This window comes from Puma concolor, chromosome F2 (genome assembly GCF_028749965.1).
Source record: "Puma concolor isolate L17-30 chromosome F2, mPumCon1.1.hap2, whole genome shotgun sequence".
NCBI classification, from domain to species: Eukaryota; Metazoa; Chordata; class Mammalia; order Carnivora; family Felidae; genus Puma; species Puma concolor.
Genome location: NC_141684.1, coordinates 73,082,309 through 73,109,140, shown reverse-complemented (window position 1 = coordinate 73,109,140; position 26,832 = coordinate 73,082,309).

Below are 26,832 nucleotides of genomic sequence, written 5' to 3'. Positions count from 1 at the left end.
AGTGTGTGCCTGTGGGGATATTAAAATAGAGAAAGAGCTACTTGGAGAGATGAAATGATTGAATTTGATGCCTAAGGCCAGAAACCTCATTTTGCTTATGTTAATATGTAGAACTTTCTGCACTCCAATTCATGGCTAGTAAATGCTTTTTCTTGATTTTTGTAAAATTCAGCATCGTATATCCTGGTTGAGAACCTTATTTCTTTTGTTACAAATAGTGCTAGCAACCCGTCTCAATCTACTTTCTATTAGCATAGCCCAATTATGAAATCGTTACACATGATTATAGAAAATCTAAACCTATGTGTTACTTTTTCTACTGCCATTTTATTTAAGATTGCAGATTGAAGCTATTGTAATCTTAGGTAAATCAGTAATTAACTTAGCAGAGAGCTAGAATATAGACATAAAATTATAAGACCTCGAAGGCATTTTCAGGGAAGAATTTTAATAAATATCTAGCGGATATAATCCTTTCCAAAGAAGTGCAAATATTCTCAGTGTCTCACCGTGACAAGGTAACGTTAGAAAGACGACATTTGCTTATATTGTCTTTAAATGAACTAGATAACATGTCCATTTCAGTAAACCCCTACTGAACACCAACTTCTTGGCATTCCAAGGTGAATAATATAGTGTCTCAGGCTTAAGTAAGTTCAGGGCATATTGGGAGGAGAGGAGAGAAATTTGCAAATATGCAATATTTGTAATTCAAAATAGTAAATGTAACGAATACACTTAAAAATGATGATAAAAATACAGAGGCTAGAATACAGGCTTGAGCCAATTATAAACAAAGCTTTCCAAAGAGAAAAGACACACATGGCAGAATCCACCAGCAGAGAATTAGGGTCAGATTACTGCAGGCAGAAAGACAATCGTATGTGTGTAGGCTACGATTCTTGACAGGGTACGTCATGTTTTAGTTACAGCGGGGAAAGAAAGATGATGACCAGGGCAGAAGGCTGGAGCGGTCAGAGGTCGAGGATGACAACAGATAAGTAGGTCAGATACTTATCATGTAAGAACGTAGACATCATGCTGAAGTGTTTAGGTTTATGAGTAGGAAAGTAATTTAATGAGGCTTCTGCTCTAGCAAAACGACTGGTTTGGCAATGTGGACGGGGAACCGGAGTTGAGTTCCTCGTCATTCAGCCATTCAGTGAAGACTATGTTTGAACTCAAACTTAGCATGCAGCAGCGATAGCATCACCTGGGCTGGCTGACTGATGTGTTATGGGAAATGAAGACAAACGAAGAGTTAGATGTGATACTTGCCATCTTCCTGCTGATGGTGACGTTGCCATCAATGAGAGCAATGACAGAGGAGGAAGATTCGAGAGCTAATGAGTTTTGGGGTATCAAAGTATTGGATGTGTTGTTTTTACACCTTCTGCAAGAGACATAAGATTGTGCAGAGTAATAATTATAACCATTTATTATATATGGGTCTGTAACACGAAAAGATAGGATATATGTCTAGCAGTGATATAAAAATGGTGAAGAGGGGTAGAATTATTAACGGTGTCACAGTTGTGACTCATACAGGAGTTTAGTAAGGATAAACCTGAGGTAGATTCTGATATGTTTAGATGTACATGCTAAGTCTTACAAGAACCACTAAGTAAAGAATTTTTAAAATATAGTGAAATAATGATTAAGACATTAAAATATTACAACTAGACAATGTTCCCCTAATGCAGTGAACGAAGGAGTAGGAAGATGACATAAGACATGTAGAAAAAAAATAAAATGAGAAATGTAATCCAACAGTGTTAATAATAGTATGAAATATGAATGGATTAAACAATTCAGTCAAAAGGCAGAGATTGTCAGAGTGAATAAAAGGCAATATCCAACTAGATACTCTCTACAGGAGGCACACTTTGGATTCAAATATACAAGTAAGTTGAAATAAGAGGATATTAAAAGATATACCATGCAAGCCATAACCTTTTTTAAAAAAAGTTTTCTTAATGTTTATTTATTTTTGAGAGAGACAGAGCACAAGCAGGGGAGGGGCAGAGAGAGAGGGAGACACAGAATGTGAAGCAGGCTTCAGGCTCTGAGCTGTCAGTATAGAGCCCGACGCAGGGCTCTAACCCATGAACCGTGAGATCGTGACCTGAGTTGAAGTCGGATGCCCAACCGACTGAGCCACCCAGGCACCCCAATGCAAGTCATAACCTTAAGAGAGCTGGAGTGGCTATGGTACTATCAGACTATAAAGAAACTTTTAACATTTTAAAATAAAAATGTGAGTAGAGGTAAAAAGGGGACTTTTTATAATGATCACAGTCAATCCATTCACCAGGAAAGACCAAACTATGGCTCATAAAATAAGTCTTAATCAATTTAAGAAGATTGAAAGAATAAAAATAACAGTTGAACCATGAATTAATTAAGAAATCAAAATATAAATATTAGGAAATACTCAAATACTTGCAAATTAAGCAGCAAGCTAATATATAACCCGTGGACTATAGACAAAATTTTCAAGGTGAATTAGCAAATATTTTCATTTGTATTTGTTTATTAAAAAATATTTTTAAGTAAACATCACACACATGTGGGGCTCAAAATCTTAACCCTGAGATCAAGAGTTGGCCCTACTGACTGAGCCAACCAAACACCCCAAAAACATTTTTAAATTAAGGGGAAAAAATTCTATTACATTCAAATGTGTAGAATACACCTAAAGCACTGTCAGAGAAACATTTATAGCATAAAATGCTCAGATGGGTGAAGAAAAAGGCATAAAATCAATCATTTAAGATTCTACCTTCAAAATTAGTAAGAAGGAGAACAAATTGAACCCAAAGTAGAAGGAAAAAAAATTGGTAAGATCAGAAAGCAAGAAAAAAGGTAACCAGAAAGCCTGTAATTTTGGCTTGTAAGAGCATGTAAATTTTGGCCAACTACAAAGTTAGTGGGCTAACAGTCCACATAAGACCACTCTAATTTCTGACACCTATTACAAATTTGGAGGTTTCCCAAAAGCTCTCTTAGTTTTAATAATTCTCCAGGACTCACAGAACTCACCGAAAGCCCTTAAAGTTACACTCAGGGTTGGGGTGTATTTTAGAGAAAAGAAACACATTAGGAACAGCTAAGAGAAGAGCACATAGGTGGAGTCCAAGGGAAGTCACCAAATGTGGAACGTCCATGCTTTTCTCTCCCGGTGGAGTCACGGACATGTTAGTGTCCTGGCATCCGTGTAAAGCAATACACACAGAGCACTGCCGACCAGGAGAGCCCACGTGAGCCAAGGTGTTCAGAGTGTTTGTTGAGGCTCAGTTACCTACTGCCCATGTAGCCTTCTTTTGATCTAGTCTTCTTGGAAGTTGGGATAACACTGAACAGTTTCCAGTTTCTTCAGAGGGCAGGCAGACCCCACATCGCCCAACGACCCACTGTAAATCATACTGTTGGATTTTATGGTGGCCAAAGCTCAAAGACAAACGAAGACACTTCTCCCAGACGGGATATTCTTGGGAAATACAGGTCCCAGTAGCAAAGGACAAAGGTCAGACCTCTTTCTGGGTGAAATTAATTCTTCGCTAAACGACAGAGAAGATCAATAGGGAAAAATACCGTATCACTGGTAAAAATCTAGCCACGTTCGTCATCACAAAAGAAAGAAGGCACAAATTACCAATATTAGGAATGAAAGAAGGGACATTATTACAGGTCTACATCTATTAAAAGGATAAAATGAGAATATTGTAAACAGTTTTAATGCTGGACTCATAAAATGAGTTGAGAAGTGTTCTCTCATCTCCTATATTCTGGAGGCTTTTGTATAGACTTGGTATTATTTCTTCAGTAAATATATGGTAGCCATTCAGGACCAAAGATTTCTCTTTTGGGGAGCCTGGGTGGCTCAGATGGTTGACTGTCCAACTTTAGCTTGGGTCATGATCTCCGGCTCATGGGCTTGGGCCTTGCTTTGGGCTCTTTGCTGACAGCTCAGGGTCTGGAGCCTGCTTGGGATTCTGTATCTCCCTCTCTCTCTCTGCCCCTCCCCACCTCGTGTTTTGTCTCTTTCTGTCTCTAAAAATTAATGAATGAACTTAAAAAAATCATTTTTCTCCTGGTAGCAAGTCTCACAAAGAGATGTGCCTGATTTCAATACTCATTATAATAAAGTTTTAGTAGTCAATGCAGCATGGTATAATCATCATCTTAGACAAACGTATGGAATAGAATAGAAACCATAAACCTGCACACATGTAGACAACTGATTTTTGACAATTGTGCAAAAGTAATTCTATATGAAAGGGTAAACTGAACAAATTTGTGAACTACTTAAACAGCCATGTGCAAAGGAAATAATTAAGCTCAACTATTACCTAAATTCACATAAAATAAATAGCTCAAAATGTGGCATAGATCCAACTTTCAGAGCTGAAACTGTAAAACTTCTAAAAGTAAGTGTGAAGAATAGCTTAATGATCTTGAGTTTGGCAAAGATTTCTTAAATATGACGTAGTAAGCAAAAATCATAAAAGAAACCAATTAGGAAATTGGATTTCATCAAAATTAAAGAATTCTGCACTTCAAAGTTACTATTAGGACGATGAAAAGACAAACCATGCACAAGGTAAAGTACTTTCAAAACGCATCGCTTGAAACTAATAGAACACTGTATATTAACTATATTTCAATTAAAATAAAATAAAATTAAAAAATATTCCTGGTAAAATACCTTTCTCTTTGTCTATATTAAAAATTGCAATTCAACAGTAAGATGACAATCAATCTGATAAACCACAACAAACACTTGAGGAAATAAATCAGAACTCAAGCTTTCCTATAAAAGAAAAGATCGTTGGGGTGTGTAGGTGGCTCAGTCGGTTAAGCATCCGACTTCGGCTCAGGTCATGATCTCACAGTTTGTGGGTTCAAGCACCACGAGGCTCGGGGCTGACAGCTCAGAGTCTGGAGTCTGCTTCAGATTCTGTGTCTCCCTCTCTCTCTGCCCCTACCCTGCTCACACACTCACTCTCTCTCTCTCAACAAAAAATAAACATTAAAAATTTTTTAAAAAGAAGAAAGAAAAGACTGCCAAGGAAGGATATAAAAAGTTGCTTAACATTATTAGTCACTACAGAAAGGTGACTTAAAACCACAATGAGGTAACTCTATGCATCTATTAGAATGGAAAAATAAATAAATAAATAAAACACACACACGCACAAACCAAAACAAACAAACAAACAAACAAACAAACAAAACAACTCAATACCCAAAACCTGACACCACCAAATGATGGTAATTATCAAGAGAATCTGGAACTTTTATATATTGTTGGTGGAATGCAAAATGGTGCAGCCACCATGACAAGCATTTTGAAAGTTTCTGACAAAGTTGGACACCCACTTACTCTAGTGACCTAGGGGTTCTACTCATAATTATTCGCCCAAAGGAAATGCACTCAGATGTTCATAGCAACTTTTTAAAATAATAGAAATAAGAAATAACTCAAATGTCCAGCAACTGGCTAAACAGACATTCAGTAGTACATCCATAGATTGGCATTGTATTCGTTTGTTTGCTGGTCTGTTTGTTTCTAATTGGGGTAAAATTCACATAGCATAAATTAACCATCTAAAATGGAGTAGGGCCGCCTGGGTGGCCCAGTTGGTTAAGCGCTGACTTCCACTCAGGTCGTGATCTCACGGTTCTCATGAGTTGGAGCCCTGCATTGGGCTCTGTGCTGACAGCTCAGAGCCTGGAGCCTGCTTCCGATTCTGTGTCTCCCTCTCTCTCTGCTCCTTCCTAACTCATGCTCTGTCTCCCTCTGTCTCTCAAAAATAAACATTAAAAATTTTTTTTAATAAATAAAACTAGACTTTTCAATCTTTTTGATTTGGGTTAATCTACCCACAGTGAACTTGTTGTCTTTTATGTTCATAATATGGCTGTGAGGGGAGTAGAGATCATTTGAATTTCATTGATAACTTATTAATCTTCCTCTTTGTGGGCATTATAACCATCTGAGGCTTTCAGTATGAAGTTTTGCGTCTCAGAACCAAGGGCTCTTTTCCTGTTAGTCTTTTTGGATCATCTTCGGAGATCAATATTCCATGCAGTGACCTTTTCCCACATGCTGACATTCAGGATGGCCTTGCCTTCTTTTTGCAAATCACCTAATACCTCAGCTTCATGTCAGTAAAGTTATTGAATAACCAATTTACACTATTTTGAGGACATGAGAGACGCTAGAGTACATGGTTGCTAACTCCCTTCTCCTTAATCCCTCCCTTTCATCTGAAACCCTAAGTGCGTCGTGGTCATGGTGAGACATTGAAGATCTGTGATGTCTTGGCTGACTCTGAAAGCTGGTCCCACGCCATGGAGCCAGGAGGTAGTGCCTGTTTAGGCTGAGCACGTTTTCCACCTAAACTTCTCTTGGGTTCTCTGGACTTAGAAATAAGGTGTTTAGATCGTTCCCTACGGAGACCTCCCCTGACACTCTCCAGAACTGAAGGTGCACGCTTTCTTCTGTAGGAGCCGAAGTATTGATGAGGTTTTGATTGGAGGGTATGGGTAGGTGCTCACCATTTGGCCATGACCTCAAGCTGTATTGGATTTGGAGACATGAACTGCTGCTAGCAGAGAACCAAAGTTACCCTTTCTCAGGAGATAAGGTCAAGAGGGGTCCGGACTCAGCAATTCAGTGGAAATCTAGACCTCAGGGTAGGAAAAGTTAGAAAATCCACCCCCCACCAAAAAAAGTACAACTCTCTAATCTTTACATCCATGTCACTCTCATTTGCTCTAACTCACATTGAGCTATCAAATTTTGTGGCAAGCTATAAACTTGTTGAGTCATTAGCCTGCCTGGTTAATGGAGGAAAACTAAATTCCTGTTCCTGCATAATGACACTTATTCACTGTAGACATTTGCATCACTGGGAAATGATAAAACCTCATCCTTCATAATGAAGTTCTGGGCTGACAAAGAGGAAAATATAGTGTTGTGGGACAACTATGAATATAAAACAAGCTTAATAAAGAAATAGTGACAAATTATATTATGCAAAATGTAATGCAATAAAAAATGTTACTAACTCATTGGAAATGTCATAAATAATCTAAATAGTTTTTGACTGTCAAGGCCTTGAAAAATATATTCCTTTAAAAATGAGGTGCAGAAGAGATGTCAATTTAATTGCCATCATATTTTGACAAGCTTGGAGATTCCTGTATTCGGCTTATTTGCTAAATTTAGATACTTGCTCAAGTTGAAATGAAGGGAGGAGCACAATTAACCAGTTCTGCCGTGTTATTGTGGATTTGGCAAGAAAGCTGTCAGAGCTCTTAAGCTACAGGGCTGTTGCTTTGGTTTTGGATCAATATTTGGATGATGTCGTAATCGGTTAGACAAGTGCATTGACACAAAGTAGGCGAAGTCTCAGATGCTGTACTTGAACCCTGAGAAAAGACAATTGTCAAATGTAGATTGTTACTAATCATGAGTTGTAGCCTCTGAAAAAAACAAACTGTAGCTGGCCCTTCTTAATCAATCTGACTGATCAATCTGGCTGAGAACTGAAAGACGTAACATGCTGGAAGGTAATTCTTTTCCTTCTTTTTACCAAGTATTTGGCACGAAGTTATCTACTCTTGTCACCATTTGATACCTTACAAGTTTTCTATTCTGATTTTATTGGGGAAAAAAAATGTTCTTTCTCAGCCATCCAGCCATCCTGCTTAGCTTTTAGTTAGCTTTTGTCCTTTTATTTTCTATGTTGCGAAAACTCTTATCTGAGGCCAAGAGGAGCAGCTAAGAAGTGGAGACACGACTTCAACATCTATGGTATCTGTAAGAGTATTTTAAAAAGGTTTTTGCTACTGGTTCATTAGGAAAGGGAATATCATCTGGTCTAGCCTTGAGTCTTGCACAGATTTCTGCCTGAGCTGCCAAGGATGGGGCCCCCTGCCTCCACCATGCAAGACCTACTGCAAAGTCTCTTTTCATGTGGATCATAATGCAGAATATAAACTAGAGAAGAAAGGAATCACCATTCAGTTTATGGCGCATTGCCTTCCTCCTATCACTTCTCTCTCTTAGCATATTTTGTGGTGAAAAATTGGACTTTTATAGGAGCTCTTTCTTTCCTAGGTGTGGTTGAGGGTTGATCATTGAACATTTGGCATTTGGCCCCAGAGACTGCATCGCTCAACCCGTCACAGCTTTCTTTCCCACCAAACCTTCTCAAACCTGCTCTCCAAGCAGCTACCACCAATCCACTGGACCTGGTGTATAAGAGGAGGCTAATTTGTCACTTGACTCTAGACGGTAGATTGCCATCCCAAGTCATGTATAAGAGTTAATTCCCTGTGAGACGCTGGGTTGACATTGATATGTATATATATATATATATATATATATATATATATATAATATATATGTATCCCACTTTGAACATTTTTGACAGTTTACACGTATTCCCAAAGCACACTTTAAACTCTCTTGCTGAATTTCCTTCATTATTTTTAGTGCTCCTGAAAATATTTCTAGAATAATTCATTGTGTTTTCACATAATTGTCTTGGACCATTGTCACTGACAATCTTCATGCTGTTATCTTCAAATGAACTCAGAGATGATTGTGGATAAGCTTATTAAAAATAATTCTAATCCTTCAAGTTCTTCTGATGCTATCATTGGTACTTCTGCATTTTTCCAATGTGAAGAATTAAAACTTATATTTTGCAAAAGATGTTTTTAAAAGAATGAGAAGGCTGCAGATTAGGAGAAGATATTTGGTAAAACACGTATCTGATAAAGGGATTTTATCCAAAATATGTAAAGTACCCTTAAAACCCAACAGTAGGGGCGCCTGGGTGGCTCGGTCAGTTAAGCGTCTGACTTTGGCTCAGGTCATGATCTCACGGTCCGTGAGTTCGAGCTCCGCGTCGGGCTCTGTGCTGACAGCTCAGAGCCTGGAGCCTGTTTCGGATTCTGTGTCTCCCTCTCTCTGCCCCTCCCCTGTTCATGCTCTGTCTCTCTCTGTCTCAAAAATAAATAAACGTTAAAAAAATTAAAAAAAAAAACAAAACAAAAAAACCCAACAGTAAAACAAACCAACAAACAAAAAGTCTTAGTTAAAAAATGGGCAAAATATAGGAACAGAAACATATATATATATATATATATATATATATATATGTATAGCAAAAACATATATATATATATATATATACTTATATATATAGCAAGTAAACATATGAAAAGGTGTTCAATATCACTTTTCATCAGGGAATCGCGAATTGAAAAGACAAGATGCCACTACACATCTGTCAGAATTAGCAAAACCCAAAGCACTTATAGAACCAAAAGCTGGTGAAAACGTAGAGCAACAAGAACTGATATTCAAGGCTCGTGGGAATACAAAATGACACAGCCACTTTGCAAGATAGCCTGTCAATGTCTTACAAAACATAGGCTTAGCATACAATTCAGCAATCACACACCTATGTACGTACCCAGCTGTATTGAAAATTATAGCAGTTTTATTTATTTACTTATTTATTTATTTATTTATTTATTTATTTAGAGAGGGAGAGGAGCAGCAAGACAGGGAGAGGGAATTCCAAGCAGGATCTGTGCTGTCAGAGCAGAGAGCCCGACACGGGGCTTGATCTCATGGGGTGAAGTCATGACCTGAGCCGAAATCAAGAGTTGGATGCTTAACCACCTGAGCCACCCAGGTGCCCCATTTATAGCATTCATACTTGCCAGAATGTGGAAGAAACCAAGATGGATAAACAAACCGTGGTACGTCCATACAACGTCATACTATCCAGGGCTAAAAAGAAGGGACTATCATACCATGAGAAGACACGGTTGAATCTTGAACGCATAGTCCTACGTGAAAGACGCCAGGTTGAAAAAGGTACTTACTATATGATTTTAGCAAACTAAGACTCTGGAAAGGGCAAAAGGACAGAAACGGTAGAAGGATCAGTGGTTGCCAGAGGTTATAGGGGAGAAAGGGAGGGATGCACAGGTGGAATTCAGGGGATTTTTTAGGGCATTAAAACCATTCTGTATGGTACTCTAATGATAGATAAATGACATTATGCATTTGTCAAACCCCATAGAACTGTACAAAACAAAGAGTGACGTCTAATATGAACTGTGGATTTTAGTTAATAATGTACCAATATTGATTCCATAAGTGCAACAAACGTACCATACCATGGCAAGATGTTAATAATAGTGGCTATTGTGGGCAGGTGGGTGGGGAGAGGGGGTACATAAGAAATCTCCATACTTGCTGCAAACCTAAAATCGCTCTAACAAATAAAGTCTGTGAAAACAACAACAACCAAAACCTAAAGTAATATGTTAAGTTTTTTTGATGCCGTGGTTATTATTTCAGCTATTTCTCCAATGGGGTCTTTTCCCCTTGATTTTTTTTTTTTTTGAGAGAGAAAGAAAGCAGGGGAGGGGCAAAGGGAGAGGGAGAGAGAGAGAATCTTAAGTAGTCTCCACGCCCAGCTTGGAGCCAGATGAGAGGCTGGACCTCAGGACCGTGAGATCACTACCTGAGCCGAAATCAAAAGCTGAGTCCTCAAAAGACGGAACCACCCGGGCACTCTGGTCTCTTTCATTTTTACTCATCAAGTGTGGAGTGCTCTTTGACTTATTTTTAAGCTGTAAATTTGTATGCACAAAACGGCATCCTTTTAGTGTAGCTAAATACTGTTTAGATATCATTCTTCTAGGGTGTAACAACTTTAATTCTAATTACATATAGTTTTGAGTGCACAGTATACAACTATGACAATATGACTTAGATACATAAAATATTTATAAAGAATGTGCAATCAGAAACTATGAAGTGACTGTAATTGACTTCACCCTTTCACTTCTTGTCAGATTGAGAATTGTCCTTACTGATTGATGCAAAGTGATGTGCAATAATGTGTGATTGATTGGAGAGCATTTTGTAGGGAATGACATGATGAGTAACCGCCATCCCAATGGCAGCGGAGTGTTAGATAAGCTGACGGCATTGGTTAGCTCTGCTTCTCGCCTACGATGTTTCACCCTCAACACTCATGACAAGTATAATTCCACACTGTATCGAATAAGTGGCTTAATCATTGCTTGTTGGGTAATAATGGCTAACATTTGAGGACTTGGAACGAGTTAGGCACTGACAGAGGGCTTGACGTATATACACCATTTAATCTTAATCGTAGTCCTATGAGGTACTTGCTTTTACTGTTCCCATTTTACAGATGACAAAACTAAGTCACACAAGGTTAAGTAACTTGCCTAAGCTTTGAGAACCCAGTGAAGGACAGAACTGTGATTTGACCTTGGGCAGACCCTCTGGTGTGCATGCTGTTCACTACACTCCTCTTAGCAATAGAAATTATAGATGCAGGTGCTAAAACCTTGACTTAAAAAATATGCAAACTTGCGGCACCTGGCTGGCTCTGTCTGTTCAGCCTCTGACTCTTGATTTCTGCTCAGTTCATGGTCTCAGGTCGTGAGACTGAGCCCCACGTCGGGCTCCATGCTGGGCATGGAACCTGCTTAAGATTCTCTCTCTCTCCCTTTCCCTCTGCCCCCCCCTCTGCTCTCACAGACTCTCTCTCTCTCTGTCTTAAAAAATTATATGCAACCTAATTTGACTTCTCACTTTGGACAGCTGACATTCAAAGTATTCCTTAAACCCTCACTTACTGACCCTGCTTGATCTTGTCTCTGCAGAGGTAAGCAGATGGCATTATTGGCCACTACCTGACTTGCTCAGGCTCAGCCCCTAGAGCACTTTGTCCTAAACTTGCTGGGTGACCCAGCACACTTGATTTAGGCTGCCTTTCTGCATCTCTGCGAACAGGCCTGGCCCGAGGGGAGCTACTTACATTACGGTGCTCTTGGAAGAAAAATGATATCACCAGATATTGCTGAGAAGGGCCAAGGTGGACAGACAGACCCATGGGAATCACGAGCACAAGAAAATACAAAAGAAACAGCTTATTTATTGGTCAAAGCTGGTTTTTCGTTAATACTTTTAAAGACGATTCGCACGGAATTTTAGTTTTCTACGTGTATTCTCCGCAAACTGCTATACATTTTAAACTTTTTACAGATTGCTAGTTATATATCAAACAAACGTATCTGGCGGAGACCTTTTCACAAGACGGAAGAGATTGAAATTCTTTTTCGTGATAAATTGGAAGAAACTGCAAAACAACTGGGAACAAATACTGCCGCTTTTTTATTGTCTAAAGTTCGCAGAATTCAAAATGTAATCTTCTCACCGCTCCAGCGGCATACAAAACGTGCCGAAATGTGAAGGAGGTGGCCAGTATAAAAACGGATTAGAGATCCTATGAAATCAATGAACAGCATAGTCTTTGTGCAATTATTTTCACTTTCCCTTCTTAAAACGTGTAATGAGGTAAAGTTATACATATCAACTTCCTGCAATTTACTTGAATTGAGTTATCTGAATTTTAAATGGCAAGAGAGATGCCGAACTGTAAAGATAGAAAGCTATTTTACAGAAGATGGCCATTACCATAAATTTTAAAACTTATGATCGCAGACTCTTAAGAATGAGTTTGAAACCAAAGACGACAGGGATTTTTTTTTCTGTGGGTAAAGGGATGAGACCATTTTGAATATTAAAGAAAAGAGATGTGCAGAATGTTAAGTGAGAGGAAAGTGAGGTTATAGCCAGTTAGTGGGTACAAAATAGCTGCCTAATTCAAGGGTTTTTTCTATCTACTACCAAAGAGCCATTCTAGATTTGTCTGGACCATAACTTTGTATTAAGGGAATCATCCTTGGTGCTCCTCACACAAGAGACCATGTTATTACACCTTATATATTCTTCACTCATAAGGAATGTTCTATGAAATTATCTGGGGAGATAGCAAAGCAAGGCTGCCTTGAGCATGATAACACACAGAAAGGAGAGCTGATTATTTGGTCCCCAAGTTGATGTTTGGAACAGCAAGGGAAGATTTATTTTACCGTGTATTCAGAAACATGCTAGGATTATAAAACAATGTGGACTTTGACCTCACATAACTCATTAGTTGTGAAACTGAATTCATATGGGTAGTAAAATTGAGACAGATTTTGATTGGTATAATCCTGAGAACAAATTGGAAGAGAAAAACAAAAAGACAGAAACTGTATAAAATAAGTAAAATTCTTTAAAAAAAAATAGAATAACGATGTTCGCTATCGACAGGATTGTACAAGTACACGGAGCAAACAATTTTCTAGAAACTTACTATGGCTTATAAAGTTATGTGTAATTACATATCATATTCATTTGTTCATATCTGTATGTACAATTCTCATTGGACTCGTGAATGGAATGGAATTAGGTGAAAACATGGGAATGGATGGACTGCACTTAGGAAAATGTCAAATGCGATCATCAGCTCACCTATGTTAGGACTGTATTGTATTTGTGTACATCATCTATATTCTGATTACTCTAGATTGCTTTCTGAGAGAGCAATGTGATCCATTTTACTCCTATACAACAGAAAACTAGAAAAGTCAAAGTAGTGACTTGGCCCTGTTTACATGGTCAGTGCTTGAAATTCTCTGGTTGATTGAGTTGTAGTCAAAAAGCTGTCCCGGCAGCTGCCTGTCCTCTCCCTGGGTGCATAGAAGGAGTGTGAAAATTGCTGAGCCATCACGTATCCCACCCCAACCTACTGCACGCCCAAGTTCTCCATCATAGCCAACATTTTGGCTCAACAGACGTCAATTCCTGCCTTTTACAACCTGAATTTCCCGGCCTTTCACATGGCATATCAAAATACTCAAATTTGCTGTTATTTACCATTTCAATGTTGACAGCCGCTCAGTTCAGAGCATGTGGGCAGCCCGGCTCCTGCCGACAGAATGGCACCTATGTGGAAAATGTCAAGAGAAAGCACAGCTCACCCTGGTGGAGTGGGCTGGCTTCTGGTTTCACCGGTACCAGCTCTAAGCGACGACTCAAGACTTCCTCCCAGAGAAGCAAAATAGAGTCAGTTTTAGGGTCTCCCAAGCAATCATGTCCAGGAAGCAGTGAAAAGCATTAAATACGTCAACTCCATCATCACGTAATGTGAGAAATGGTAGAGGGAACCAATTTGTTTTTGCAAGACAAGCACCGGTGAAATAAATAAACCACCTCTCTCTTGTTTGCTTCTTCTTCTTTTTTTAAACTAAACAAAATTAGTACCTAATATACTATCTCCTGGTCTGTGTAAAATCACTTTTACCCACTTAAAAAACCGAGGGGATCCTATGGTACATTTTTACCTGTTTTGACATGATGTAAGGTTTTCACACAACTCTTGGGGAAATCCTAAAGTACGTGTCTACCCTGTATGACATGGTGTCTTATAAAATGATGTATTAAGCAAAACATCTCTATGATGGCTGACAATAGTCACAGTCTACCTCATGTAAAAAAATGTGTGTGAAATCAGGAAAAGAAAGTACTAGCAATTTTTTTTCTGTGGTTTCAGCGCCTCTGGCAATTTGGCATACCTGAGTTGACTGTCACCTTTACTTTTTGCTCTTCCAAAATGTATTCTCACTGGGGTCTGTTGTGACATGTGCAATATTACCTTAATCTCCACATCTCTACTTCTAGCATGAAAACTTTGCTCTTCAAAGAGAAATAACTACGTTGTTATTGGAAACAAAATTACATTAGCTCCAAAAACTGAGCCCCACGAGCCTGCCCTGGTTTATCAACCTTGAAGAAAAATCAGATATCAGTCATTCTGATTTGGAGTAAGATTGTTTTGGTAGAGAAAGAAGATCTCAAGACATGACAGAGAAAAATGTGCTCCTTGTTAATATTCTCTCATATTGTGGAATAAGTTCTACTAAGAAAAACACAAAACATCGCTTCATGGATTTTAACAAATGTTCTAAGCTATCTGATGTGTCGAAATGCAGCTATCATGGTCGTGGTAAATTGGAAGGTACACATTAACTGAGTAACAATCAAATTATGACCAGCGAGATTGCTTCGCATTTCTCTTTGTGTTCTCACATCTCCATGTAACATCAAATATATAACTGATTCTTATTAAATATTTGCTCAGTGATTGAAACTATTGCACTTCTCACCTCCAGATCTTTGCAGATGGCGGGGACCTCTTTGGGGTCCTCTTCCCTGATTTTTCAGTTTCCCATATGGCAAACTTCCATATAACCTTTGGAACAGCTCATCCATATTCTTCCCTAAATCCATTTCCTATATTATACTCTCTCTCTCTCTCTCTCTCTCTCTCTGTCGTCACTCAGGTATAGTCGACACACAATACAAGGTAGTCGACGCACTGCATTGGTTTCTGTTGAAAAAAAAAGTGACTTGATAACTCTACACGTTAGGCTATGTTCATCACACGTGTAGATACCATCTGTCACCGTAGAATGTACACATCTATATTGCTGCACCTTGATGGATAACAAATTTCTGTTTATCTTGGTGTTCCCTAGTATATTCTGAGGTCCTAGAAAACATGGGATGTCATCGGATTTTGTGTATTGAGTGCCTGACCCTGTGGCATAGAACACACTGAGTTTCTTGATTAATTCCAGGACCACTAGGATTCATTGAAAGCTCCATATTTGACTGTAAGCCAGACAGCATAGTGGGAAAGCATTCGAGGTTGTAGCTATTCATAATCATGTGTAACGTGATAAAAAATGGAAAATTTCTCTGGATAACAACTTTCCATCTCCCGAACAGGAACTTTTATCTTCGGTGGGTCCACTTCCTTCAGGCAGAAAGGGAAGAGTGTTCACAGTTTAACATGTGATAACTAATGCAAGTCACTGGGGATTTCTGAATAAGTGGATTCTGCAGATAGATTAAATACCACAGTTAGTGATCCAAGAACACAGACGTGTCTCCAGAAGCCCAGAATGACTGCCTTTTATCTTGGGTTCTCTGTGGTATGAAATAATTTTCTGAAAAACTTCTAAGTCCCCCCAGACTTTGTCAAAATCAATTGTTTTGAATTAAAAAAAAAAAGGGAAACTGAAAATGTTCTCCATATTCCAAGAGAAAATCTATGCCACATGACATAACTTATTAATGTCTCACATTAACACTTCATAATATATTCATGTTTGCAAGTAAGATGTTTAATCATATGAATTCCTGTCTATGCAAGCTCTGTTTATCGTGAGACTAAAATGGGAACCGCAATCACAAACAATGAGCTCATGCAACACTATTAATATAGCCATTTTATTATTATGTTATTTATTATTTATTGAGCTCTAGCCTCTGTTGAAGTTTAAAGTATGACATTAAACAGAAACAAAAACTTCAGCTAATATTCTAATCTCTTCGTTCTCCTGTATTGAACCTCCCTACAATTAAACTTGACTTTGATAATTTACTGAGGGAAAAGAGTGAATCTGTGTCAGACTTGGTCGTGATGGTAGGGAAAGAGACTAGAATTATTTTCTCAGTGCCCCCCCCCCCCCCCTGCCTACACTCTTTATTTTTAATTTTTCTCTTATTGGGGGAAGGGAAGAATTTTCCTCTACTCTTCAAAAGTTCTTCTGGTTGGTCTAATCATTAAATTGACATGAGACAGATTAACAGGAGAAAATCCAATTTAACTTCATGCATGTGGCCAACGCCACATACGTGAGAGGTTCAAAGACAAAAAGGTAAAGTGAGGCATATATGCCATCTGGAGCTAAGATATGGGATACGGGCCTAGGACTTCAGAGGGGAGGAGGGCAATTTACAGGGCAATAAGAAGAAGACTAGAAGCTGGGAAATGAGATGTTTGCCCTGCCATACAGATTGGTCACTCCGATAAAATGGATCTCTGATAAAAACTCTCATTCTGAGGAAGACTACCGATTTAAATTTCTTCCAGGTAGTTGAGGAAGGAGCAAAAGTTTCTCTGGACCCTGCTGGATCTTGATTGCATTCAGCTCGAAATAGTCCACATACCCAAGTGGCACATTTTAGAGACACCTGTTCTGAACCCCTTCACTCTCAACGCCAGATATGAGTTCTGTAGCACTTGGAGTTTACACAATTTGGAGATCTTTCTTTAAGAAAAGGAATATTGTACCAGTCTGCTCCAGTCGCCATGAAAAAATACCGTAGATTGGGTGTTTAAACAACAGAAATTTATTGTCTCACAATCTGGAGGCTGGAAACTCAAGATTAAGGTGCCCCTAGAGTCGATTTCTGCTGAGACCTTTCTGGCTTGAAGATGGCCATCTTTTCTCTGTGTCCTCACAGGGTCGCTTCTGTGTGAGAGATGGGGAGAGAGAGAGAATCTTACTGAGAAAGGCCTGGTGATGTCTGTGGTTCAAAAAAGCAAACCTATCTGTAGAGGATGTAGCTGAATTTACATCTTATGCCCACTTATAGACCAGTTGTGACTCAAGGGGTTGGGATGCTCAGATTATCTCATCAACTACTGACAGAACAACGATGCTTAGGGTAGCAGTTTTATGTAAGAAAATGGTAGAAATGTATCATGCGTGGCAGTATCGTGGAGAGAGGAAGATGAATCATGAAAATAATAGTAAGGATGCTGTACAGATGATCATATAAATGTCCACTATACTTTAAAATTGATATTATAACAATATTTCACCTTTCCTTTTCAGTTTGAACTATTTTTCCTGGTACTTTTCTTGCTATATTACTTTAGATAAACGTATTTTAGATTCAAAATGTATCTTCAGACAAGCTTAAGTAAGTCTCAGTGAAAGGATATTTTTAAAGGCATAAGAGGTTTCCTTGCCTGGTAAAGAATACGTATTCTAATAAGGTATTCATTAAAATAGTGACAGTGCAACATATTCTAGTAAGATATTCATTAAAATAATGACAGTGCAACTTTCAAGTTATTTTATCCCATTGTGCAATCTCTATCTAATTTGTTTTCAAATTATTTTGTTTCAATTTTTCTGATTGGCTTGTGGGATAAAAGGGAATGTGATATAAATGCCTTGTTTTCCGGCACTAAAAGGAAAAGTTTTTATATGAGTATCTTATTATATCTTGTGTGTCTCATAGATGAAGAATGTCAACCTATACTAGGATCTTACAGATTTGAAATCAATTTAATTTTTGTATTGAGTAGAATGTGACATTTACAAAACATATGGGTAAAATCCAGGTAAATCAAGACCCGACAACCCTGCCTTTGTGTGGTCAAATGCCCACATTTTCATCAACTTCATGTAGACATTTTTTTCTAACACATGTTAGACATCAGTGTGTGTAACAAATTGTGCCACTTTGGAGAGCAACTTTCATTGACATAACATATTCCAAAACCTCATGGAAAGAACCTATAGGACAACTGGGAACTAGAATAGACCAACTGCTCTCAGAAAATGTCTGTTGTCCTTTGGTGGGTGAAAATCCGTCTACAACTGACCTTTACTTTTTCTTTTCTTTTTTTCTTAAAGGATGCTTCCCCCCCACCAAAGTGTACTATCATATTGTTTTTTAAATTAAGGTTTTAATTTTAATTCCATTATAGCTAACATATAGTGTTATATTAGTTTTTTGGTATACAGTTATAGTGATTTAGCAATTCTATACGTTACTCAGTGGTCATCACGGTAAGTGTACTCTTGAATCCTTGTCACCTATTGCACCCATCCCCACCCACCTCCCCTCTGGTAACCATCAGTTTATTCTCTATAGTTAGGAATTTGTTTCCTGGTTTGTCTCTCTTTCCTCCCCCACCCCTACTCATTAGGCTTGTTTCTTAAATTCCACCTATGAGTGAAATCATATGCTGTTTGTCTTTCTCTGACTGGCTTATTTTGCTTAGCATTATACTCTCTAGATCCATCTGTGGTGGTGCAGATGGCAAGATCTCATGCTTTTTTATGGCTGAATAATATTCCATTGCATACATATATACCACATCTTCTTTATCCATTTTCCTATTGATGGACACTTGGGCTGCTTTCATCATTCGGCTATTGTAAATATTGCTGCAATAAACATGGTGATGCACGTATCCCTGTGAATTAGTGTTTTTGTATTTGGGGGGTAAGCACTCTGTAGTGCAATTACTGGATCATAGGGTAGTTCCATTTTTAAGTTTTTGAGGAAACTCCATACTGTTTGCCAGAAGTGACTGCACCAGTTTGCATTTCCACCAACAGCGCAAGAAGGTTCCTATTTCTTCACATCCTCTCCAGCACTTGTTGTTTCTTGTGTTTTTGATTTTAGCCATTCTGACAGGTGTAAGTTCATATCTCATTATAGTTTTGATTTGCATTTGCCTGATGATTAGTGATTTTTGAGCATCTTTTCTTGTGTCTGTTGGTCATTTGCATGTATGCTTGGAGAAACGTCTGTTTATGTCTTCTGTCCAATTTTTAAACGCATTGTTTTTTGGGTATTGAGTTTTATAATTTCTTCATATATTTTGGATACTAACCCTTTATCAGAGATGTAATTTGCAAAAAAAAACCCCCAAAACCAAAAAACAAAACAACAACAAACAACACCCCCCTTTGTGACTCAATTAAGGCACAAGTTATGGGTCAGTGGCATTTAACATGTTATTTTAAGAAAAATGAAGGTGATAAAAAGAAAGATTTGAATCCTTTTTAATGCAATGGTGTACCCCCTGACCTGTAATAAAACAAAACATCCCCTAGTCTTGTATTTTATAAAAAGTAACTGCTATATTTTCTGTGAAAGAGCTAATCACGTGGTTGGTTGATGAAAAGAAATTATTTTAGTCAAGTAATGTAATGCCATGAGCAAACATCAGCTTGTAGATTTTTAGGAAAGTTCATGCCAGTGAGATGTGAATTAAGGATTCTGTGAGATCACAAATGGCCACAAAATGTAAAAAGTCAATGTGATAGATGTAATCCTTGTTGGTGAGAGATTAGAGCCTCATATAGGCTAGAGAGTATGATGGTTAATTCTCATTGGGAAAGCAAAAAAAAAAAAAAATACAATTATAAGACTAGTTCCTAGGATACTGTAGTTCCTGTTTTACAGGGTTCCCAACTATTTAAAAAATAATATTACATTGGGAAATATTTAGACAGATATTAGAATAAAGGAAATACAGTAAAACTTTGGTTTGCAACCATCATTCATTCCAGAAACATGGTTGTAATCCAAAGCACTTGTATATCAAAGTGAATTTCTCCATAAGAAATAATGGAAACTGATGATTCGGTCCACAACCCAAAAATATTCATATAAAAATAATTACAATACTGTAATATAATACAAAATAATAAAGAAAATACAAAATACAAAGAAAGATAAACAAATTAACCTGCACTTACCTTTGAAAATCTTCATGGCTGGTGTGAGGGAGACAAGAGAGAGGAGGTTTATTGTGTAGGACGACTTTCACTATCACTAATGTAATCACTGTTATCTATTGGCTCAATGGAATCTTTTTCTTTTCATACAGCATTAACAAAGAACCTATCCAATGACTCTTGCTTTTCCCTCCTTTTGAAGATTTCATGGAAATGTGACATTACATTGATGATCACCCACAATCCCACAGTGAGAGAGAAAAAGAGAGGGAGAGACAGAGAGAACCATGAGCTCAATATTGACCATGTAATGTTTAGCATCATGGACTACTCATATTGTAAGACATCACTCATTTACCAAGTTAAAATTTATTAAAAATGTTTGCTTGTCTTGCAGAATACTTCGCAGAACAAGTTACTTGGAATCCAAGGTTTTACTGTATTAGACTTTTCAACTGAATGTTTCTCTGATTTATTTCCTTTAATAGTCCCCACATGAATTTAATTGATCTTTGCCTGACATCTCAAATTGATAATAATGAAATTCATTCACAGCTATGACTTTTCCTCTAAATAAAGCTTTGGCTTAATTTCTGAAGTTTGATATTTAGTTCTAATTATAATCATTTTCTTTTTATTTTTTTAATTTTTTTGATGTTTACCTATTTTTGAGAGAGAGGGAGACACAGAATCTGAAGCAGGCTCCAGGCTCTGAGCTGTCAGCACAGAGCCAGATGCGGGGCTTGAATTCAAGAACTGTGCCAAAGTCCTGAGCCAAAGTCAGATGCTTAACTGACTGAGCCATCCAGGTGTCCCTAATTATAATCATTTTCAATGTTACAGTTTTGATTTTTTTTTTCGTCAAATATTAAGACTCATATATCTTGTCACCATACAATCCTAAGGGATTTATATGGTTAGATTTGCTTTATGTTTAAGCTTTGTCATTAATTTTTAATTTTGTAATGCTATTCTTAGAAATATTGACCAGCACAAGTTTTACTTTTGCGTATTTATAGAGATTTTATTTGTAGCATAATACCATACTTTCCAAATATAACTTCTTTTTTTTCTTTAAAACCTGGAAGAACTAGAATCTGCCCTCTATAATACAGGTTCAATTTTCTACACCATCAGTAATGTTATTTAAATCTTCCATCATAGGTATCAATTTTGTTATTTTCTGTCCCATCCTTCTTCATGTCTTCTATCTTCCTTTCAATCTACCCTGTCCTCTTTTTATGTCTGTGTGCTCGTATTTCTACCGTCTGTGGTTTTTTAATCTATAAAAGATCTAAAAATTTGTTTTGACCTTTATTTCTGGATTGTGTAGCAGATCATTTTCAAAGGTATACTTTTTAAATTTTTTTTTTTAACGTTTATTTATTTTTTGAGACAGGGAGAGACAGAGCATGAACAGGGAAAGGGCAGAGAGAGAGAGGGAGACACAGAATCTGAAACAGGCTCCAGGCTCTGAGCTGTCAGCACAGAGCCCGACGCGGGGCTCGAACTCAGGGACCGTGAGATCGTGACCTGAGCCGAAGTCGGACGCTTAACGACCAAGCCACCCAGGCGCCCCTCAAAGGTATGCTTTTTTACGAGACTTCTGAATCCTGTTCCCTGTCTTTTGTTTTACAAAATTTATTTGTAGATATCACATTCCTTTTTCCTCTCTGCTTATCCTCAAATGAAGCAAAATATGAAAAGGGTTAACTTGTAATTGGATTGCTCTGGATTCAGCCTCTGTCACTTATTTGATTGTAGATTTATAGCTAGATGACACATTGACGTGTATGTATAGTTCATGGCCTAAGTCCCAGTTTGGGGTAAGAATTCATCCTCTGCAAGTCAGTTCTAATAGGTCAGCATGTCTTTCTAACCACCCCCACCCCCCCTCATTTGGAACATGGAAAGCTATCATACCCACTCAATACTAGTGCCAAGTTTATTTTATTTTATTGTCTATTTTCATGTTGTTTTACCTGTGGAGATAAGTTCTTACAGAATATACTGACCATATCCCTGTCTTCTCTTTATTTCCTATTCAGTTTTATACAATTAATAGTCTCTTTAAAGATGTAGGTCAGTTGGGGGGTTAGATGTGGAAAAGGCAGAAAGATGGTGAGGGATGAGTACAACACTCGTTTGCATTCTGTATTTGAGGACAAAAAGGGCTGGTCACTTAGTTTTCCAATTCGTAGAATCCCTTATCAAGGAAGCAAAGGTATGAGAATGCGTGAAGCATTATTTTCATTTTTTTCCGTAAGTATCTGAGATATGTCATGAATGGCAACTGAAGGTCTTTCTCTTTCAGTCAATTTTGCATCTACCATAACTAATGTCAGTTCTTCCTAGATTTTGGCATCACACCTTGTGAAAGTCTGACTTTCTGTGCTGTTGTTTCTACTTTTTCTTGGAAGTTTCCGCGAGGATTTATGAGAATTCCTATTGGACTTTATGACTGTATGACTGGGATAGGGGAACCCTGCTTATCAGATGCCCTTCTGAACGACAAATTCTTATACATTAACAACCAAAAACATAATGCATGGAAGAAAAGAATATTAAAGTAAGTGTTTGAACTCTGACCTCTTCTACTAATTTCTGGCATAACCATAGTGAGCCACTAACTACTTTGGTGGCTTCATTTCCTTATCTGTAAACTGGGAAGGTTAGAGTTCATGATTCTTAGATTTCACTTATGTCTAAAACATGTAATTTGTTATCTTGTTTATATCATATATTATAGAGTCATATTTTCCAGACATAGGCAAACTGATATTAAGGCAAAGATAAAGAATTTATTGATTCTCATTTGCACTCAGAAACACCACTTCAGGCATCCAAGTTAGTAGCCAAAAGAGCTGGTCACTTTTCCTTACTCCAGTTAAGTCAAAGAAGAAATGGGACTGCTATGAGTCATTTAGACAGAGTTTTAATGGGCATTTTGCTTACAGAGGGAAAACATACACACACACACACACACACACACACACACACACACACATTTTGTACAACTGATCTTTGAATAATGCAGGGATTAGTGGCATGAACACCCACCCCCGCATAGTCGAAAAATCCCTACATAATCTTTGATTCCCCCCCAAACTTAACTACTAATAGCCTACTGTTGACCAGAAGCCTAACTGATAACAAACATCAATTAGCACATTATTTGTATGTTACATGCAATGCATATTGCGTTCTCACAGTAAAGTATGTTAGAGAAAAAATGTTATTAAGTAAATCATAAGGAGGAGAATATACATTTACAGAACCATGTTATATTTATGGGGAAAAAGAAACAATGTATGAGTGGACCCATGCAGTTCAAACCCATTGTTGTTCAACTGTGTATTATGTATATAATATATAAAATATATATTTATATATATACACATATATTTACATATATACATATTTATACTATTTATACATATTTATACACACACACACACACACACACACATATATATTTAATTCTTGTGCTTCTAAGGAAAGATTTTAACTTACTTAACTATTTTTTATGACATGAAAGATAGCACGATTCTCTCAAAATCCTGACATCCTTTTATGTAAGTAGTTGTGCACCCTACTGGTCTTTGACAGACAATAGCATGTCTCTTTATCTTGGGAAGAGACAAGAACTAGATATCCGTGAAATGTTGCAGATACAATTATCTTCTCATCTCTTTGGATGGAAAACATCAACAATGTGGTTTTTAATTATCGTGTTTTTGAGGTTTTGTACAATTTATAAGAAGTTATTTATTTAGGGGCAGAAATACTTTCTTGCAAATAAACATCTATTAATCAGAAATAATTTGCCTACTAATCATATTTAACTTCATGTTTATTTCTCAACTCATATACAGTCACTATATTTTCTCCTGGTCTGGAGCAAGCCTGAGAGCAAGCTTTCATCAAAAAGTGTTTGAAGTCTTCAAGAAAGTTGATACCTCTAGCTTTTTCTCTTGTGGCTTTTAGAGAGCAATTATCATTTTAAATCTGAAATAATTTTTATTATAAATAACAACGTTCTAACAAATTCAGGTGTCTTTCATTTTAAAGAATTTTCCCCCATTTGGATTAGTTAACATTTTCTCTACCTTCTTCAGATTTCAAGTTCCAAGTGCCAAATGAGTTTTATTTTCCTAAAAATCACAGAGTATATTTCTCTTTAAGTCAAGGTATGGCATGCAGAAGAACACAATTTCTGAACTTATTTTTCTAGTAAATTTATGTAAATTTTGAGAGAAAAAAGGATACAAACCACTAATGGCACACACTGAGCTTGGGTTGTTTAGAAAAGTCAGAGAAGATTTATAAACTAAAAAAACATCTAAATCAGCCTAGTTTAGAAGGTCCTGGGCCAAAAATAAAAAATTTAAGTAGGACTGTGCCCTGTTTGCTTAGGACAATGTTCTCAAAGTTTTCGTGGTGAGAAGGAATCTCACAATATTTGTCCATGTGCGCAGCTCATCATAAAGACCTTTTTATTATAACTGGGTCTCCGATATTTGTGGCCAGGAGCAGTTGCCACAATCTGAATAGGGCCTAAAGAGACGAAAAAAAATATCACTGAGAGTTTTTGAATATGAGACTTACACACAATTAATCGATCATATTATACACATTTCCCAATTCATATCGAAAAGTCCTTAGCGGTCACAAAAATAGCAAATGGGTGAACGGATGACAGGTGTCAAAATTATTGTACAGAGCGAATCCAAGTTACCCAAACGGAGGACTTCCCAGAGTTGGAACCACTCTTTTAGATAAATTAAACTTTCCTTTAAAGTTAAAAGTCTGTGCTTGAGCACCGGAGAAAAATACCCAGACCCTGGGAGTTATAAATGGTTGGAAGATCTCTAGGGACCACAGTTTCATTAGCTCCCTTTTACGACTGCACTATCCAACTTAACATCTGACGCTCATCTTTAATAGTTTTGGTTTCTTCGTCATGAGTAGGCATGATAGTATGGGACTCTTCAAAGATTCTGAGCATTGTTAGTAATCAGTCAGTGGGTCGAATACTGAGCACTTTTCATATTGTTTGCAATCTTCTCCAGGCTGATGTGGAGTAGTTACCACTCCTTTGTCAGGTTCCAGAGAGCTCTGAGTTGGGGAGTTGATTTGCCCAGGGACACAAGGTTACTTCATGGTGAACATAAAATCAGTGTCTTTCTCTTTAAGAAGATAATTCTTTTCTTGCAAATACAAATTTTTCAGAGCTGAGGCCCAAACTTCTAATTCGAAGTAAGGGACAAGCAGGAACTAACTACAAGTCATTTTCCAGGGCACCACTTAAAAGCACGCCCTCCATGTCAATCCAGCCTTTTTGGTTTCTCTCCTTCAAGAGTATTTTGTAACTTTGGTGAAAGTGCTTAGCAAATTATTTTTTTGTGCCTAAATTTAATCCCTTATTTGTTTATTCTTTGACATGAACCTTGACCTAGTCATTTCCCTAAAGCTGTGAGCACAATGGCTAGATTGTTGAAATAATTTGAATAATTACTGCAAACAGAAGTCCAAATGAGTTTATAGTTTTGATGACACATCGCCAAAACCAAACAAACCTAAAGCAAACAAATAAACAAAAACAAAAGAAAACTGACCAGAGTCCCACAATTTTCATTCCTGTTCACCTTCTTCATCAAGATTGGAACAGGACCAAATAGCTGAACTAATGGGAAGTGACATGGGAACGTTTGTACTACAAGTGTAATTCTGCTGGCCTCTACAAAATATGTTCCTTTGGATCCAAATCCTATTTCCATCCTTCTAGCAAGTATATAGTCAAGATTACTAACAAATGCAAAATATAAATCTGACATCCCCCTTAACATTTTTTAAAGTCTTTAGTCACATAAAATATATTAGACCGAGAAAATAATCACGGTATAATTGCACATTGGCGAAGTTTAATATGAGAGGTTGGGTGTAATAAGAAACTTTTATGTAATATTTTGGGGACTGGGTAAGTGAAGTACGAGTGTATAAAAAATATTTTTCTGCATTTTTCATCCATTTATTCACAAATGTTTGTGGAAATCTGACAACGTGCCAGGAACTGTTCAGAGAGAGAACTACTACCCTCTTGGAACGAATAGTGGAGGAATTGACACTCTACCTACCTACTTCCTTCTTTTCTTGCTCTCACCAATAGAACATTTATTCAACATTTTAACATACTATGAAACTCTCCCATCTTAAAACACACACACACACACACACACACACACACACACCCTCCCATAGCCTTCTCCAGCTACTCTTGTCGCCCCTCATAGCTATCTTCCCAAAAAAGTTGTTTTATTGGCTGTCATAAGTTTCTCATCTCCAACTTATTCTCCATTCCATTCCAGTGTGACTTCCACCCTTGTGGTTCCAACAAAGCAGATCTGACCAAAGCCTTCAGAGTTTCCCGTTAGTCCAAATTCAATGCAATAGTAAATTCTCATTGTGCTTGACTTCTCTGCTGGATTTCATACCTCTGACCACTTCCTCCTTTTTTTTAAATTAAAAAAA